The sequence below is a fragment of the Schistocerca americana genome, chromosome 8 (assembly GCF_021461395.2).
Source record: "Schistocerca americana isolate TAMUIC-IGC-003095 chromosome 8, iqSchAmer2.1, whole genome shotgun sequence".
Taxonomy (NCBI): domain Eukaryota; kingdom Metazoa; phylum Arthropoda; class Insecta; order Orthoptera; family Acrididae; genus Schistocerca; species Schistocerca americana.
This window is the reverse complement of record NC_060126.1, coordinates 116,421,542-116,442,459: the sequence shown is the minus strand read 5'-3', so window position 1 is coordinate 116,442,459 and position 20,918 is coordinate 116,421,542. Positions and strand designations below refer to the sequence as shown.

At 44.1% G+C, this 20,918-nt stretch overlaps 1 protein-coding gene across 1 annotated transcript in view; it reads right to left on the bottom strand.

The window, feature by feature from the left end:
* LOC124544807 (calcium/calmodulin-dependent protein kinase kinase 1) overlaps nucleotides 1-20,918 on the bottom strand; it is a 1,492,928-nt gene that overhangs the window by 1,434,141 nt on the left and 37,869 nt on the right. The gene's annotated exons all lie outside the window — the stretch shown is intronic.

Sequence of the window (20,918 nt, the reverse complement as noted above, 5' to 3'; positions counted from 1 at the left end):
GTAGTGTTGTTTATTTAATTACGACACGTTTCGCCCTTTAATGTCATTTTTTAGTGAATACGTTTATGGCATTAACATGTATTGCGGGACATCAAGCTCAAAATTGGCCATAAAATTATGAAAAATACTCACTCCCCACGAAATGCCAGATGTCTAGCATTTCGTGGGGAGCGAATATTTTTCTTAATTTTATGGCCAATTTTTATGGTTCATATGGCTCTGAGCACTATGGGACTCAACTGCTGAGGTCATTAGTCCCCTAGAACTTAGAACTAGTTAAACCTAACTAACCTAAGGACATCACAAACATCCATGCCCGAGGCAGGATTCGAACCTGCGACCGTAGCGGTCTTGCGGTTCCAGACTGCAGCGCCTTTAACCGCACGGGCCAATTTTTAGCTTGATGTCCTGCAATATATGTTAATGAAACTCAGTCGCTTGAAAAATGTCATAAAAGACCGAAATCTGGGTCGTAACTAAGTAATCAATATGTTGTGGTTGGCAGGAGACCCAACACCGTGTTACTAGAGGAGGCCGAAATGCAGGCGTTTTAGCTCGCAGGCTGGCGTGATGTCTGGAACAGGACAAGGAAATTAGAATTTAGAAAAACGGACGTAGCTGGTGGAATACTTAACTTTAATCCATTAATGATGAACGTCGCTCTTGACGGTACATGATTCACAATATCAATAGTAACTGAATATGGCGCCTATCTAGGTCGTAGCAAATGCCGTAGCTGAAGGCTACGCTGAGCTATCGTCTCGGCAAATAGCGTATTTTGTCAGTGAACCATCGCTAGAAAAGTCGGTTGTACAACTGGGGCGAGTGCTAGGAAGTCTCTCTAGACCTGCCGTGTGGCGGCGCTCGGTCTGCAATCACTGATAGTGGCGACACGCGGGTCCGACGTATACTAACGGACTGCGGCCCATTTAAAGGCTACCACCTAGCAAGTGTGGTGTCTGGCGGTGACACCACACAATACTCATTCAAATGGCACTGTGTTCATTTAAAAATCATTGTATGAGTGTTGCTCAGCAACATCAAAAACTGTCTTCCATTGGTTCAGGTCGAGGCTCTGGCCAGGTCAGTTCATTTCAGGAAACCATTTCCGTTTTATGACAGGGTGCACTAACATGTCTCCGAACTGTTTGCCTAATGGACGAAATATACAATGCCATAAAATGTGTACATATCTACCCACACTGAGCTCTCTTTCAAGCGGAATAAGGGGAGCATACCCCGGTTGCACTAACATGTCTCCCGACAGTTCGCCTAATGGACGCAACATAAAATGCCATAAAATGTGTTCATATCTACCCAAATTGAGCGCTCTTTCAAGTGGAGTAAGGGGAGCATACTCTAATCACGAAAACCGCCCCCATATCGTATGCCGGTACACTTTATGGCAGATAACGCCCAACCCAAACTCTTCCAACAGATTGCCACAGCGTATAATGTGATTCACAACTCGAAACACTCGTTTCCAGTCATTCTCTCTCCATTAGCGCCGCTGTCACTCCACCTAAGCGTCGTTTAGCATTGACTATCGAAACTGGCTACACTGAATAGCCAAAGAAACTGCTCCACCTGCCTAACGTCGTGTAGGGCTCCCGTGAGCACTCAGAAGTTTCACTACACGTTGTTGCATGGTCTCGACTAAATGTCTGAAGTAGTGCTGGAGGGAACCGATACCATGAATCCTGCAGGACTGTCCATAAATCCGTAAGAAGGGGGTGGAGATCTCTTCTGAACAGCACGTTCCAAAGCATCCCAGATATGCTAAATTACGTTCGTTTTGGGAGTTTGGTGGCCAGCGGAAGCATTTAAACTCAGAAGAGTGTTCCTGGAGCCACTCTTTAGCCATTCTAGACGTTTGGGGTGTCACATTGTCGTGCTGTAATTGCCTCAAGCCACCTAATGGTGTGTGGGTGGGGTACTTTCGGTATCTGATCCCTCCAACCCTGTTCCACTCGCGAACTGGCTCTAATTTCTCCGATTTTCTCCTTGTGGTCAATGCGCGAGATATTTGTGGAGGGAAGTGATATGTTGTCCGACTCCTGAAAAGTGCTGTCCCGAAATTTCAGTTGTAAATCTCTCCGTGATGCACAACGCCTCTCCTGTAGCGTCTACCAATGGAGTTTGTTTAGCATCTCCGTAACGCTCTCTCTCCAGCTAAACGATCCCGTGATGAAACTCGCCGCTCTTCGCTGGTTCTTCTCTATCTTTTCTATCGGCCTACCTGATAGGGATCCCAGATAGATGAACAATATAATCGGGTGAACAAGCGCCTTATAAGCCACTTATTTCGTGGATTAGTTACATTTCCTTAAAATTCTTCCGATGAATCTGTCTGGTTTCTGCTTTTCCCACACTCTGTTTTGTATGGTCATTAGACTTAGGTCGCTCTGGATAGTTACGCCTATAAATTTTACAGCAGACGCTGTCTACTATTTGTCATAAATAGGGTAGCTGCACAGTAGTGGAATTCTCGTCCTATGTATGCGCAGTATGTTACATTTATTTACGTTCAGAGTCAACTGACAGAGTCTGCAAAAAATTGCTCGAATGGCTCTAAGCACTATAGGACTTAGCATCTATGGTCATCAGTCGCCTAGAACTTAAAACTACTTAAACCTAACCAACCTAAGGACATCACACACATCCATGCCCGAGGCAGGATTCGAACCTGCGACAGTAGCAGTCACGCGGTCGCGGACTGAAGCGCCAAGAACCGTTCTTCCACAGCGGCCGGCGACAGAGTCTGCACCATTCATCAATTCTCCGTAGGTCTCTGCAAATTCTTACTATCTTCTGGCCTTGCTACTTCGGTAAAGACAACTGCATCATCAGCGAAAAGGCTTAAAGAGCATCCGACGCTTTCTACCAGATTTCTGTATACGATTATATTGCAAATCACAAAGGTCCTATCACACTTCCCTGTGGTACTCCGAATATTACATTTGCATCTCTTGATTTAGTTAAGAGCGACGTGTTGAGTTCTGTCTGCAAGAAAGTATTGAATCCAGTCTGCTCCGATACTCCGAGAGATCGTATTTTTTCATTAAACGCGAGACGGTGTCAAATGCCTTGCTGAAATCAACGAACGCGGCGTCAACCTGAACGCAGTTGTCCGCTGCTCTGCGGATTTCATGGAGGAACAGAGCGAGCCCAGTTTCGCAGGATCTCTGTTTGCGGAATCCATGTTGATTTTTATAGAGGAGATGTTCATTTTCCGGAAACTTCATATTTACTGAGCATGAAACATGTTCCATAGTTCTACAAAAGATTGATGTCTACTATATAGGTCCATAATTGTGTGGACCTGTCTTACGGCGTTTCTGAAAAACAGGAATGACCTGCGCTTTTTTGCAGTCAATAGGTACCTTTCGTTGCTCAAGCGATCTACGATAAATTACTGCTAGAAGGGGAGCAAGTTCTTATAGAATCTTATAGGTATCTCATCTGGTCCTGAAGCCTTTCCACTGCTAAGCGATTGCAGCTGATTTTCAGTACCGCAATCGGTTGTCTCAATATGTGACGTTTCGATGTTCGTACGACGATTGAAAGGAGGAACAGTGCTACGATCTTCCGCCGAGAAACAACTTCGGAAAACCGACTTCAGTAATCCGGTCTCCACTAGCTTGAACAGTCTCTTGCTGACATGCAGGGCCCATGGATTCATGAGGTTGCATCCATACCCGTATACATCCATCTGGTCGATACAATTTGAAACAAGAAACGTCCGATCAGGCAACATGTTTCCAGTCATCTACAGTCCAATGTCTGTGTGACGGGCCCAGGCGAGGCGTAAAGCTCTGTGTCGTGCAGTCATCAAGGGTACATGAGGCGGTCTTCGGTTCCGAAAGCCCATATCCATGATGTTTCGTTGAACGGTTCGCACGGTGACACTTGTTGACGGTGCTGCACTGAAACCTCCAGCAAATTGCGGAAAGATTGCACTTCTGCCACGCTGAACGATTCTCTTCATTCGTCGTTGGTCCCGTTCTCGCAGGATTTTTTTCCAGCCGCAGCAATGACGGAGATATGGTGTTTTGTCGGACTCCTGATATTCACGATAAGCTCGTGAAATGGTCGTACGGGAAAATCACCACTTCATCGCTCGTACGCCAACAGTACCACCATGTTCAAACTAACTTAAGTCTTGATAACCTGTCACTGTAGCAGCAGTGACCGGTGTAACAACTTTTTGTCGTATACAGGAGTTGCCGACCGCAACGCCATATTCTGCCTGTTTAAATATCTCTCTATTTGAATATGAATGCATACATCAGTTTCTTTGGCGCTTCAGTGTACATCAATGCATCCCATTACTGTTGACTCCTTACGCACATACTCTGTGCTAACTTGGTGCTGGTAGCACTCGAACTCACAAGTGGTTCCTTCTGCTGATTTCATACTATTGCCTACAACCACTTTCTGTGATGCTCCATGGTCGCTCTCAGTCAGTACGAGAGAGCCGCCTGGGCTTGGCTTACATTCACAGCCACACCATCAAGAGTCGACTTTGGTAGCTTTAGAATGATTAAAATGCTTCTATTGGATCTGTTAAACAGGTCACATCCGATGACTAGTCCACATTCGAAGTCACTGAGCTCTCTTGACCGACCCGTTCTGCTATTTTTGCTTCTCTACTCTCCGTCTCATTTTATACTGGCGTGTTCGCCTCTCGTGGCACGAAGTGGACAATTCTGTGTTACCTAGCGGTGTAGTGATACTTTCGCCAAGATAGCGTATTCTAACAACTAAAGCAATTACTGAAATAACGTAATGAGGAAAACGGAAAAAAATTACATTTAAACCCGCATGGCTTCTGAAATATTATTTCCTTGTCGTAAATACACCACTTCCTGCATTCGAAATCGATTCGCAGCTACGTCAATCTGTCGAATATCCCAAAAGCACTCACAACGATTTCGGTAGCCAAGGAAGCTTTTGCGAACAGCTCTTCAGAGGTACTGACCCACGTATTCACGCCTCACTGTCGTTTTATGTTGTAGCCCCATTGAAATGTGTGTTTATGACCTATGTGCGTTTATGACCTATGGTTTCGTTCGAATCGTTTTTCTTTTCTTTCTTTTTTTCTTCTTTGAGCTGACCTTCACTCTCTTTTGTTTTCTTTTTCTGCAGCCGGTATACGCTAGAAGATACATAACGTTTTTTGAAGTCTGCTTCATGCTGCAACAACAAATGTAGTTTGTTCCGTGCTCAATATGAAGTAACTTCGCGATCTGTATTTCATGTTGGCTAACAAGTGTATTTAATAGCATTCATACACTTTAAGGCGCAATTTTACGCTATTCTGGGAATGCATTCGTGGCCATTAGAAGTAAAGCACACAGTCTAATGTGAAAACGTTGCCCTCCAAACTAATATACAACCGCCAAGTGCACGGGTCTGAGTGGTTTGGTTATGTTTTGCTTTAGGGCGCAAAAACAATTGGGGTCATACGCGCCGAAGTCAAAACTATAGAACACGAACACAGAGAGGAGTTAAACAACTATACGTCATTCCCAACAGACAGAATAGAAGACAACTAAAAACAGCCACGTGGAGAAAGGGCTAAAAAAGACACCATACAGAAATGGAGATCCAAAACTAAAAGCCGGCCGGGTGGCCAAGCGGTCCTGGGCGCTTCAGTCTGGAACCGAGCGACAGCTACGGTCGCAGGTTCGAATCCTGCCTCGGGCATGGATGTGTGTGATGTCCTTAGGTTAGTTAGGTTTAAGTAGTTCTAAGTTTTAGGGGACTGATGACCTCAGAAGTTAAGTCCCTTAGTGCTCAGAGCCTTTTGAACCATCTGAACCAAAACTAAAAGTTAAATGGACTTCTCTATACTGCTTCCGTGGATAAAAAGTAAGACGCGGTTGACAGCCCACACTTTTGCTAAAACGGCCGATGAATCAGACGGCAAACTCAAACGAAAACGTTAAAGGTTAGAAAACGGGCATTCCATCAGGAAGGGGCGAACAGTTAAAACTTGAGTGCAATGTGGACAAAGTGGTGGGGCAGCGACACTTAGCAAATGACATAGCTATACAGGCAGTGCCCAATACGCAGCCGAGTTAAAATAACCTCCTCCCGGCGGGAGTGCGCAAAAGAGGTCTTCCAAGACGCTGATGGAGGCTTAATATGCCAGAGCTTATCCCCGCGGGTCAGTGAGAAACACATTGTTTCACATATTGTTGTCTGCGAATGGAAACTGCTCGCCGGGGTGTGTGGCTCAAGCGCCCTCTCCACTTCATAGTACACTACTGGTCATTAAAATTGCTACACCAAGAACAAATGCAGATGATGAACGGGTATTCATTGGAAAAATATATTATACTAGAAACGACATGTGATTACGCTTTCGCCGGCCGGTGTGGCCGAGCGTTTCTAGGCGCTACAGTCTGGAACCGCGCGATCGGGCATGGATCTGTGTGATGTCCATAGGTTAGTTAGGTTTAAGTAGTTCTAAGTTCTAGGGGGCTTGATGACCTCAGATGTTAAGTCCCATAGTGCTCAGAGCCATTTGAACCATTTTTTGATTACACTTTCACACAATTTGGATGCATAGATCCTGAGAAATAGTACGCAGAACAACCACCTCTAGCCGTAATAACGGCCTTGATACACCTGGCATTGAGTCAAACAGAGCTTGCATGGCATGTACTGGTACAGCTGCCCATGCAGCTTCAACACGATACCACAGTTCATCAAGAGTAGTGACTGGCGTATTGTGACGAGCCAGTTACTCAGCCACCATTGACCAGACGTTTTCAGTTGGTGAGAGATCTGGAGAATGTGCTGGCCAGGGCAGCAGTCGAACATATTCTGTATCCAGAAAGGCACGCACAGGACCTGTAACACGCGGTCGTGCATTATCCTGCTGAAATACAGGGTTTCGCAGGGATCGAATGAAGGGTAGAGAGCCGGCCGGAATGGCCGTGCGGTTCTAGGCGCTACAGTCTGGAACCGAGCGACCGCTACGGTCGCAGATTCGAATCCTGCCTCGGGCATGGGTGTGTGTGATGTCCTTAGTTAGGTTTAATTAGTTCTAATTTCTAGGCGACTGATGAGCTCAGAAGTCGCATAGTGCTCAGAGCCATTTGAACCTTTTTTTAAGGGTAGAGCCATGGGTCGTAACACATCTGGAATGTAACGTCCACTGTTCAAAGTGCCGTCAATGCGAGCAAGAGGTGACCGAGACGTGTAGGTAACCAATGGCACCCCATATGACCACACAGAGTGATCCGCTAGTATGGCGAAGACGAATACACGCTTCCAATGTGTGTTCACCGCGATGTCGCCAAACACGGATGCGGCCACCCATTATGCTGTAAACAGAACCTGGATTCATACGAAAAAATGATGCTTTGCCATTCGTGCACCCAGTCTGTGACGCAGCGTCAAGGATAACCGCAGCCTTGGTCTCCGAGCTGATAGTTCATGCCGCTGCAAATGCTGTCCAACTGTTCGGGCAGATGGTTGTTGTCATGCAAACTTCCCCATCTGTTGACTCAGGGATCGAGACGTGGCTGCACGATCCGTTACAGCCATGCGGATAAGATGCCTGTCATCTCGACTGCTAGTGATACGAGGCCGTTGGGATCCAGCACGGCGTTCCATATGACCCTCCTGAACCCACCGATTCCATATTCTGCTAACAGTTATTGGTTCTCGACCAACGCGAGTATTAATGTCGCGATACGATAAACGGCAATTGCGATAGGCTACAATCCGACCTTTATCAAAGTCGGAAACCTGATGGTACGCATTTCTCCTCCTTACACGAGGCATCACAACAACGTTTCACCAGGCAACGCCGGTCAACTGCTGTTTGTGTATGAGAAATCGGTTGGAAACTTCCTTCATGTCACCACGTTGTAGGTATCACCACAGGCGCCGACCTCGTGTGAATGCTCTGAAAAGCTAATCATTTGCTTATCAGAGCATCTTCTTCCTGTCGGTTCAATTTCGCGTCTGTAGCACGTCATCTTCGTGGTGTAGCAATTTTAATGGTTAATACTGTAGTTTTTCAGGATGCATCAAGGAGCAGTCTCTTAAAGCGTCCTTGTTGAGTTACGAGGGACAACAACAGTTTTGTTATAGAGTATACTGAAGGTACAGACCTGGCATGAGCGTCTCCTGTTCTCCTTCCGTGGCTGAGTACTTCTTAAAACAGCCTCCTTCACTGTGTCGTACGGCACTGTCTATCAAGCATGTCTGTCTTCCAGAAACTTCTACAGGTGATACGGAAGGTTCTGAGAAATGATAATGTTTGTACGTGGTCGGTAGAAACAATGCTGATACGTGGAACAGCCATGCGCACAAGACGATCTTTCCGGAACTGCTTATTATTGTCGAGTTGGCTTCTGCATGCGAGCACGCTTTGTCTCTGCTACGTCGTGGGCTCATTAGCAAATCACGCATGGCGCGGGAGAGAAGTGCCCTAGCAGGTAGCTTAAACATCACACAAAATGCCTATTTTTTCCTGCCTGCAGATAAAGTTCAATTTGCGTACTAGTAGCGAAGCGACTTGAATCAGTAATGGCGTACTGTATGCCTAATTGGTTCCTTTCAATGCTGGTATAGTAGCTTCATACTTAGCAATATACATAACCGCCCTCTCCACGAACGATCCGTACCTAAAGACTGGAAAGAATTATTCAAGAAAGGAAATAGGCGTAATCCGCTGAATTACAGACCCAAGTCACTGACACTGATTTGCAGTAGGGGTTTGAAAATACGAGGTAAGTCATAAAAGTAATGGAACTGATATTTTATCGACTTATTTTCTTCAAATAACAATAAACTTTCCTATCAAATACGTCTTTTCCGCAGCTATACTGCTGAGGAGTCTATATCCCCAGTCCTTGCCAACAGCGCTGAAAGCCTTCCATTGGTAGGGCCTAACGTGTTGATCACATTCTTTTGATGTTTTACACAGTCCCAAAATGACTTTTCTTAAAAGTATTTTTCAGTTTGGGGAAAAGAAAAAAGGCTCAAGCAGTCACATCAGGTGAACACGGGGTCTATGGAACTACAAAAAATGCATTTTCGGGTAAAAAAAGCTCCATGATGGACGTGGCCGTGTGATATAAGGTGCTATCATGATGTAGCGTATACTTTTCTGCAGTGTCAGGTTTCACTTGTACCTGAGCATTTTAAGGACATGTTTGTAAACACTTGGGTGATATTTTGTCCTGGAGCAACAAATTCTTTATGAAAATAAATCAAAGCAAATAAGCTTTATTTTTATCTTTGTTTTGCTCATTCGAACTTCATCAGTCGAGATGTCTCAGTGTGCCACTCCTCACTTTGCAGTTTCGTCTCATCGTACTCAAAAATTCAGAATATATTACCTGTAATCACACGACTTTTGAGTTTTCGGCGAATCAAAGTGTTTGATTTCGCACTGTACCTACAGAGTGCCAGTAAGTAAAACTTATTTATACACCCTGTTTATTGCGTACTCCATTATAATGCTGTCCTGTCGTGTACAACAAATGAAATAGAGCACGGGATGGGGTCGGGCCCAAACGTACTGCCAGATCGTAAAATTAAATTGCATATTCTCATTTAGATATGCCAATTTGTCGTTACACAGACAGAAAAAAACACACTATCGGCAACGTCACGGCTATTGTTCTGTCGGGGCCAAACACAATGGAGAGCATATTCGAATTAAGAAGACTAGATTTTAGAAGCTTAACACATTTGCGCCTGTTGCATTATTTGGACGAGTACCATGTCGATAGTTCTATGCATCCACCAATGCTTCTTAAGGGTGTTACCGCTGTCCATTGCCCCATAATGCCGTCAAAATGGCACATTACTTGATTGGATTCATAGGTTCGTAATAAAGGAATCTGAAACTTTTACGAACTTTGACGGAAACTTTAGTTTAGATGGGAATGTCAGTTTACTCCGGGTCTCCGGTTTCCTTGAACATTACGTTGACGTATTTATCTAGAAGAACTCATTTAACACACCTATAATTCGCCAGCTGACGAGCTTTTTCGTTCAAGCTACAGTGCAAACATACACTACAGTATCACCTCATTACCTGTAACTTCATTTTGAATAATTTTTACATGTGACTGGGTGACCAGCACCCACACCTGCCGCCATGTCACAATATCATCGACTGACGCTCAGTTAGATTAAGAACTTTCAAAACTTAATAATCCCAAATGACTAATCGAAAATGCCGCCGTTCCCCACAATGTATGTTCACCGCATTCACGTGCTGACACGCTTTTATACTCTTGTTTCATCCTCTTTAACACGCTTTGTACCACATGTTGATGTAACCGAACGAATCCGATTTGTTAACTGTGAACATGTATGGCAAGAATATGGCTAAGTAAGCGAAATGTGTTTACTGGATTTGAAAGCATAGAATTTCGATTCAGTGATTTTTGGCACAATTTTAATTGGAACTTGGCATTCCCAGGGAAGGCAAAGCGGGAATCTCACGAAGGATATCCAAAGACGCAACAAATACTCTTTTCAAAGGCTACAAATAACTGGAAAGCCAGCCCCCCCAAGTAAGGTATGAGGATGGAAATGGTCCCGAATGAAGTCAAGATGTCTGGCTCACAGCTGAAACCGCTGTTGGTGACGGAATACGGACAATGACACCTCACAAAAAATCATGTTAACAATGTCTGAAGCCATGCCAGCTTCAGATAGGTAAGCAGATCTTCACATTTTTCCTACAGAAGTTCAAACACCCACAGGCCGAGCAACCCATAACCGATTTCCGTTCACGATTGAATACCATCTGCCTTCAGATATTTAGTGGCCTATAGTCTATTTTTCTTTCATGTTAGTGAAGCTAGTGAAGTCCGACATGTCCCACGCTTGCAAGTGTCCCATATAATCACTTGTTATTGCAAAAAGGAAACCAGTCAAAATAGAATGATTTTATACCGTGGACCCTAAGTGGGTTTGGTGAAATTTAGATAAAATATTGATGATTATAACAGTAGCCTAACTTATGGGCGGTTCTAATGCACTGGTAGACGTAATTTACTGTGCAAACGATTAAAACAATTTGGAATGATTTTATGCTGTCGTTATTTAGTGAGAATAATTTTTGCTTGTTATGTGTGTATTGTCTCAACAGTTTAAAATAAACTGCATAGACCAGACGTGGCTAACGGTGGATTTCAGCGCAGGAAGGGTTGGCGTGTGAAGGGACTGGATCGACGAGGAGACGACGGTGTAGTGGCGGAAGTTTATAGCATAATACACTCCTGCAAATTGAAATAAGAACACCGTGAATTCATTGTCCCAGGAAGAGGAAACTTTATTGACACATTCCTGGGGTCAGATACATCACATGATCACACTGACAGAACCACAGGCACATAGACACAGGCAACAGAGCATGCACAATGTCGGCACTAGTACAGTGTATATCCACCTTTCGCAGCAATGCAGGCTGCTATTCTCCCATGGAGACGATCGTAAAGATGCTGGATGCAGTCCTGTGGAACGCCTTGCCATGCCATTTCCACCTGGCGCCTCAGTTGGACCAGCGTTCGTGCTGGACGTGCAGACCGCGTGAGACGACGCTTCATCCAGTCCCAAACATGCTCAATGGGGGACAGATCCGGAGATCTTGCTGGCCAGGGTAGTTGACTTACACCTTCTAGAGCACGTTGGGTGTCACGGGATACACGCGGACGTGCATTGTTCTGTTGGAACAGCAAGTTCCCTTGCCGGTCTAGGAATGGTAGAACGATGGGTTCGATGACGGTTTGGATGTACCGTGCACTATTCAGTGTCCCCTCGACGATCACCAGTGGTGCACGGCCAGTGTAGGAGATCGCTCCCCACACCATGATGCCGGGTGTTGGCCCTGTGTGCCTCGGTCGTATGCAGTCCTGATTGTGGCGCTCACCTGCACGGCGCCAAACACGCATACGACCATCATTGGCACCAAGGCAGAAGCGACTCTCATCGCTGAAGACGACGCGTCTCCATTCGTCCCTCCGTTCACGCCTGTCGTGACACCACTGGAGGCGGGCTGCACGATGTTGGGGCGTGAGCGGAAGACGGCCTAACGGTGTGCGGGACCGTAGCCCAGCTTCATGGAGACGGTTGCGAATGGTCCTCGCCGATACCCCAGGAGCAACAGTGTCCCTAATTTGCTGGGAAGTGGCGGTGCGGTCCCCTACGGCACTGCGTAGGATCCTACGGTCTTGGCGTGCATCCGTGCGTCGCTGCGGTCCGGTCCCAGGTCGACGGGCACGTGCACCTTCCGCCGACCACTGGCGACAATATCGATGTACTGTGGAGACCTCACGCCCCACGTGTTGAGCAATTCGGCGGTACGTCCACCCGGCCTCCCGCATGCCCACTATACGCCCTCGCTCAAAGTCCGTCAACTGCACATACGGTTCACGTCCACGCTGTCGCGGCATGCTACCAGTGTTAAAGACTGCGATGGAGCTCCGTATGCCACGGCAAACTGGCTGACACTGACGGCGGCGGTGCACAAATGCTGCGCAGCTAGCGCCATTCGACGGCCAACACCGCGGTTCCTGGTGTGTCCGCTGTGCCGTGCGTGTGATCATTGCTTGTACAGCCCTCTCGCAGTGTCCGGAGCAAGTATGGTGGGTCTGACACACCGGTGTAAATGTGTTCTTTTTTCCATTTCCAGGAGTGTATAATAGCGCCTTCACCATGAACGGCTGCCTGTGGTTTCCTGTCCCCATAGTGCCATGCATGGAAGGTGTCCGTGTTGGGGAGATGCTCGTGTTTGATCATTAGAAGCGCCTGCTGGATTCGCAGGGAGCTTGCATTTGTAAGGCTGTTTATCAAGACTCGCTAGGGTGTGCCATCTGCCGGGAGGCATGTATGGTCTAAAGCGACGTGGCAGCAGTCACTAAGCGGGGTATTGTACGTTCGTAGGTCCTCACCCTCAGGTGGGGTTGGGGAGGAGAGGTGTCAATGTTTTTGTGTTCATAGTAGTACATAGTATCAGTAATTAATTGTTTTGTTGTAAATAAATTTTTCAAAGTGACGTAATATATGAATCACTCTAGCCACAACTCACATACGTTAGTTAAAAAAAAAAGCAAAGGCCGACATTACCCATGACTAGAAATATACACTCACATACCATTGCAAAAAAAGTATAAAATTTAAAAAAATGTAATACCTGGTTAAATGTTTATCCTAGACGGAAGAGTATAAGAATAGACATTGTGTTTTCTTGGATGATGAACAAATTTTGACACTAAATTCTTCATTTACAGTATATCTTCTAAACGTCACATCACAAGGTTTAGAAAATTATCTGAAAAATTGTTTCTCGTAAAATAATTTGATTTATTGTGTCGATTACTTTTGTTTAACCTAGTCTACGTCGAAGCTTTTTTAAATATAAAATAAATGTTGGACATGTTTTTTCAGTTTCAAAGATCTTTGAAATCGTCCATAAAGCAATGTTAGTTCTGTTGTTTTCAGTAGGCTCTGCAAAGGATAGTACGCAAAGTTTCATCTTTCGTTAACTGTCTAGAATTATTTTTTGTTTTATGTGCTAATGGTTTTCGAAAAAAGAACACAATCATATTCTGTGACTTTTCAGAGTTGTCGTGGATTCTGCAACCATTCCTCCACTCATTTTGGCGTTTGCTGCCGCAGTACGAACAAAACTAATCCAGGAATTGAAGTGCAGACAGGCCTCTTTAAAATTTGGCGCATTATCAAAAAACCATCGACTTTTGTAGGAGTAAACGTTTAATATGTGAAAGATTGGAAGATCGTAGTTAGGACGCTGGGAGTTGTCGAACTATTCGAAAAATACTAGTAGGTCAACATCTAGATGGAAGTTCTTCTGTTCGTGTAGCGCTCCGTACTGCTCAAAAACGTAGTCAGTTTCACAACAGGCAATGTGTGTAATATGCCAGAAGCCATTGGAAGCCTGGGATGAGGATTGTTCATTGCTTGAGTGTGGGTTACTATTTTGAGGGGAATCACTTAGAGAGTGTCAGATGTGCAGCGCATACCCTGAAGTTGGCTGTGGATAACGGAATCGGTGCGACTCTCTCCTTTGCATGGGATGACCTCGTCGCCAGAGTTTGCTCTTTAGCAATGTGTATTCGAACTCCAACGGTCGCCCTCCTCATACGAAGACAGCAACAGTTCAAATGGCTCGGAGCACTATGGGACTCAACTGCTGAGGTCATTAGTCCCCTAGAACTTAGAACTAGTTAAACCTAACTAACCTAAGGACATCACATACATCCATGCCCGAGGCAGGATTCGAACCTGCGACCGTAGCGGTCTCGCGGTTCCAGACGGCAGCGCCAGAACCGCGCGGCCACTTCGGCCGGCACAGCAACAGTCTCTCCCCCGTTAGATATCAGTATTTGATGGGGATCATCTTATGATATCATGATGCCGCTCAAGAAACAGAACTTTCATTCACTATTTCTTTTACAGAAAAAAAATGAAGACAAGTACAATCTTAGACTTCTCGACAACGCCATAGCAGCTGTCGCACCCATCAAAACCACAAATACCGCCTTGGAACAGGAATGGTTGCTCTTGGGAGACTTTTAGGCGCTTTGTAAACTTCGTCTTGACAATATACCCGGCAGCGATCTCACGAAGAACTTGAAAGTAACAATGGACAACACAGAACTTGCCCAAATGTATAAAAATGGTGTAGTTGGATATACGGCATTGTTCGGTTATCCAGGTTTCAAGCCTGCTCTCTTAATGCATCCCCGATTTTTTTGTTACTGGAAGCAGATGACGTGGAAGCTGCTATTTCTTACCTATGTAAAATATGGTTTAACATCCAGAAGGTGATTGATTCCGAAACTGGCAATGAAGAAGTGCGAAAGGTCGTATGGTGGATGATGAATTCTATGAGGAAGACGACCAACTTCAGCGGCTATAGGCGGAGACGGATGCCGAACGATGAAAAGCTCCGAGAGAGTGTAAGCGAACGGCTTTGTATATTAAGAAAAAATTCCGCAGTCATTTTGAAGGCACGAAGCAACTCAAGAAGGGAACATATATCTCCAATACTGAGAGGAATAAAGTTTAGTGCACCCAGAATTGTATGCACTTGACTGTGCCGTTCTCGCTATTCCAGCAGCACAGATGAGCGTGGAGCGGCTCTCCTCTTCTCTGCGATACACGATGAACCCACTGACGTACAAACTTGGCGAAGGTCACGTGAACAACGTTTTGTTGCTGCACAGTAATAAGGATACTGTGCGGGAAATCTTCCTTGACCCCCTCCCCCATCCCCATTAACCACATCATCTTTATCTTCTGGGGAAAATCAACGCTCCTCTCTGTTCTCCGATTTGAAATGTGAGTCGCCGATGATGGAGACAACTGCCGGTAATACTGACACCAAAGTCAAGCCGTTAAGTAGCTATTTTATACCTCGTGGCAATGTTTTTACACTATAAATTTATATTTTATCACGAAATGTTTATTGTATTATTCATTGACAAACATGTATCATTTTACGTTCCACATTTTGAAAACCATAAAGTATCCTCTCTTTGTCCAGAAATGCAACAAGAGGAAGAAGTGGTGCACATACTTCCTCGTATGGTACTACTGGGAGTCATTAGCAGCAAATTCGTTCAGCTTTGAGTAAATTTTCACTACGGCAACATTCGAATCAACCTGAAACTTACATATGATGTTCATAACAATTTGAAGAGCAGATTTCGAAATTTTCAAAAAAGAGTAGGACTGTTTATGAAATCGACCTAGAGTAGTTCTTTGAAAATATAAATTTTAAGATCAATGTATTTTGGAAACGGTAAATAATTTTGAAACACGTGGTGCAGAAACAGTTCACATACTTTCGCTTTCCTACATATGAATTACCTGTAGCAAAATTCGTAGTGGCAGAATGAACGAATCAAGACCTTCTACTGTAACACATTTTTGTGCACTGCCCTCTCCCTATTTCTCTCCCTCTCTCTTCCGGTATCTATCTGCCCAGCTTTCTTAAACTTTCATTTCCTATCTTCCAACTAGACAATTGCATATATCCTGTCAAATAGGTACTCCACTCGGGCACTCCACCCGTTTATACAGTATATTGTGTTCAGATATTGCACATAAATACATAATACATATACACTGAAGAGCTAAAGAAACTGGTATACCTGCCTAATATCGTGTAGGGCCCCAGCGAACACCTGGCATGCACTCGACTAATGTCTGCAGTAGTGCTGAATCCTACAGGGCTGTCTATAAATCCGTAACAGTAAGATCTCTTCTGAACAGCACGTTGCAAGGCATTCCAGATATGCTCAATAATGTTCACATCTGGGGAGTCTGAAGGGCAGCGGAAGTGTTTAAACTCAGAAGAGTGTACCTGGAGCCAGTATGTAGCAATTCTTGACGAGTGAGGGGTCGCATTTTCTTGCTGGAATTGACCAAGTGCATCGGAATTCAAAATGGACACAAATGGATGCAGGTGATCATACAAGGTGCTTAGGTAAGTGCCACATGTCACAGTCGTACCTAGACCTATCAGGGCTCCAGTAGCACTCCAGCTGCACACGCCTCGCACCGTTACAGAGCCTCCACCAGCTTGAACAATCCTTTGCTGACATGCAGGGTCTATGGATTCATGATATTATCTCCATACACGTTCATGTGCATCCGCTCGATACAACTGGAAACGAGACTCATCCAACAAGGCAACAAGTTTCCAGTCATCAACAGGGCGATATAGGTATTGGCGTGCCCAGACGAGACGTAAAGCTTTCTGTCGTGCAGTCATCAAGGGTACACGAGTGGGCCGTCGGCTACGAAGGTCCATAGCGATGATGTTTCGTTGAATGGTTCGCACGCTATCACTTGATGGCCCAGCATTGAAATATGCAGCAACTGGCGAAAGGGTTGCACTTCTGTCAGGATGAACGATTCTCTTCCGTCGTAGTTGGTCCCGTCCTTGCAGGATTTTTTTTCCAGCCGCAGCGGTGTCGGAGATTTTATCCGATTCCTGATATTCTCGGTACACGCGTGAAATGGTCGTACTGGAAAATCCCAACTTTATCGCTACCTCGGAGATACTGTGTCCCATCGCTCGTGCGCCGACTACAACACGTTCGAACTCATTTATATCTTGATAAACTGCCATTGTAGCAGCAGCAACCGATCTAACCAGTGCGCCTGACACTTGTCTCACATAGGCCTTGCCGACTGCAGCGCCGTATTCTGCCTGTTTACATATCTCTGTATTTGAATACGCATGCTTATACCAGTTTCTTTCGCGTTTTAGTGTAAGTATAGTCATATACAAATACGTAATACGTTTAATGAACGTTAAACAAACAGGTTTAAAATTTGTGTAAAACTTTACGACATCTTTATATCGTTCTGAAATTAAAATTGCCAAAACTTGTCAACAAACTTGCTACACTTTTAACCACCATTTCAATATATTCATAATAATAAAAAATTCAATAATCATTAAAACAAAAGGTTAAATCAAATGATAATCTCACTCGCGACGAAGTACTAGAATGATGATTCGGTTTCAAGTGATGCACGGCCGGCTCAGCCCAGCAATGGTGGACCCAACGTGACGAGTTTGGCTATAAGGCGGTGATTTTGGCCACATTGAGGCGAGGTGGGCCACAGCGGGGCGAGCTGATCAGCAGAATAGGGGCTAGCTCCGGATTTTCCTTTCAAACGGGTTGAGCGCATCATGAACGTGCTAGTCGCGCTCGGAGCCAGTCGTTCACAGTTCTAGCCGGCACCCCAGACGCCAGCTTAGTGTCCCCTGTGAAGTACGTTCATTTTGTCACTGTGAATGTTACTACTATAAGCACGAGAAAGTATGTGCAATGTTCCTGCACCACTTGTTTAGTTAGCTTTTTGTGTTTGCGGAACAGAATTGTATTTCGTTACAACGAGAACGGTGCATGGCGTAACGTTACTAATAGTTATGTTATTTCCGTACCACACTCTAGTGAACGTTATTCAAGCCAGGTAACGTTATTTCTATTTGGTTACTATTTCGTTACGTCCTGGAACGTAATTCAATTTAGTTTTAGCAATAACGTTATTTGACATAACTTTACATAGCCTTGACCCTCAATTCTCTTCCAGCCCGCGTTAACGCTATTCGGACCAATTTATTTATTAGATACTTGGTACGAAAAGTAACGCGTTCCAACTAACTAAATCCTTAAGTTACAGAGCCCTGTAATAAAGTGTTAGTGATCTTTCGTTTCTGTGCAATAAAATCGTGTAATCTAGCAATATATATAATCCCAACATTATTTTAGACGAATGCCGGCACAGATGCTTGCAACAGGCTGCGTGTAGCTTCCTCCCCGCCAATCCACTGTCTCCATTAACTTAGACACCGACGTGACGCTGAACTCAGTGCCGTCTTCGTTTATCATTGTTATACTAATACAGAAAAAAATTGTGTCTTGGTCACCATGTTTCTAATTTGAAGATGTGTTTCGGGAAACTGCCATGACATTTTAGTAATATATGCAAAGAATTATATATTACATGTTCATACTGCTTGTCTTATGAGAAATCAGATCGTGGCAGTTAGGTGGAATACGAAATAAAATTGAAATTAAAGAAATGTAGCCAAATTTATAAAAAAACGTGTTTTTTTTGCATCGTTAAAGCCACTCACCTACATAAAGGCGTGCTGGCTATGATTTAGATTCCTGCCGTACCGCTGGTAGCATCCACATTTAAGTAACTTAGTCATAGTTTAAAGAAAATAATGCAAGATATCTGTTTGGGGTACTGCAGATGATATAGACAGTTTATGTAGATTATAAAAAGAACAGACAGATCTCTGAATTTGAAATACGCTATGAATGATTCCAGTGTCGTGACATTTATCAATATCCGCAGTGATCATATTCTGTCTTTCGATATGACATACACATGAGAAAGATCAAGGATTTTATCCATATCGTCGGAACTGCAAGCACTTAGTGCCTCTCCTGGGTACCCTTGATTATTTTTATATTAATTCATGCCATTGTCCCAGTGCGATGTTTAATTTACAGCTGGGTCCATTTTTCTTTATTTGGCTATGGAACCATTTTAGCGGTTAATTTCACATAAAGTTGCGGCCTATGTCTGGCAAATCGTTTCAATTATAATGAGAGATGCAAAATTTCAATAGGTGGACATGTCTGTTAATCATGTCTGCAAGAGTCTCATATGATACAAACAATGGAATCAGCCGTCCGAGGGTTTTCTAAGTTACAACCTTCGTGACTGAATCACATTTACAACGAATTTAAGTCATACGTCCCCTTTACAAGTACTTTCATATCATCGTTTCACTTTAAATGGCTACGAGCACAGATTCGCTGATATTTGTGGTTGTGACTTTCCTGTGACTGACTGAAAATCGTGTAATCTAGCAATAACACGTGTTTGATAGAGCTGCGGGGCAACTTGCGGTATCGATCCTCCGCTGGTCTTCTTTAATTCGTTAGTTTTCTGGCTTTTCGACTTATCTATGTACAACTGCGTCATCCGCACAGAGCTTCTTACATATCTGTCCATATGGTTTATTCGCAAAGTGTAGCAATGTTAACAATAAATTTCTAATAAAACTGAATTAAGAACGTTGTTGGGTCACGCTATATTCAGTTCTTAAGATAAAATAAAGAGAAAAGTAATTAATGTTTCACGTTAAGGTACGACATTTCAGAAGGCCTGCGACATTGACGTCTCTACATCTACATCTACGTGGATAATCCGCGAATTACACTTACGTGCCTGGCAATGGGTCATCGAGCTACCTTCACAATAATTCTATATTATTCCACTCTCGAATATAGCACGGAAAAAACTGAACACCTATATCCTTCGGTGCGAACTCTGATTTCCCTTATTTTGTTATAATGATCGTTTCTTCCTATGTAGGTCGGCGTCAAAAAAATATTTTCGCACTGGGAGGAGAAAGTCGGTGATTGAAATTTCATGAGAAGATCCCGCCGCAATGAAGAACGCCTTTGTTTTAAAGATGTCCAACCCAAATCCTGTATTGTGTCCGTGACACTCTCTCCCCTGTTTCTGTAAAATACAAAACGTGCTGCTGCTCTTTGAACTTTCTCGATATACTCTGTTAATCCTTTTTGGTAAGGATCCCACACTATGCAGCAGCAGTCGAAAAGAGAACGGTCAAGCTTAGTGTAGGAGTCTCTTTAGTAGATCAGATGAATCTTCAAAGTGTTCGGCCAATAAATCGCAGTCTTGGTTCGCCTTCTACACAATATTTTGTATGTGTTCTTTGCAATTTAAGTTGTTCGTAATTGTAACTCCTAGGTATTTAGTTGAATTTACGGCCTTTAGTGTTGATTGATTCATCGGGTAGCCAAAGTTTAATGGATTTCTTTTAGCAGTCATGTGGCTGATTTCATACTTTTGATTATTTAGGCAAACTTGAGAAAATTTTCGCACCATATAGACATCTTTTTAAATCGATTTGCAGTTTGTTTTGATCTTCTGCAGACTTTACTAGACGATAAACGACAGCATTATCTGCAAACACCCTGAGGCAGATCCTCAGGTTGCGTCCTAAATTGTTTACACAAATGAGAAACAACAGAGGGCCTATAACACTACCTTTGGTAACGTCAGATATCACTTCTGTTTTATTTGATGACTTTGTCAGTTACTACGAACTGGGACCTCTCTAACAGGAAATCAAGATGTTTCATAAGCAGCCAATTTGATTACAAACCAGTAGTGAGGTACGGTGGCAAAATCGTTCTGGAAGTCTAGAAATACGAACTCAATTTAAAGTCCTCTGTCGATAGCACTCAATACTTTGCGTGAGTAAAGGCCTAGTTGTGTTTCACAACAACTATGTTTTCTCAATCCAGTTTGACTGTGTATCAACAGATCGTTCCCTTCGA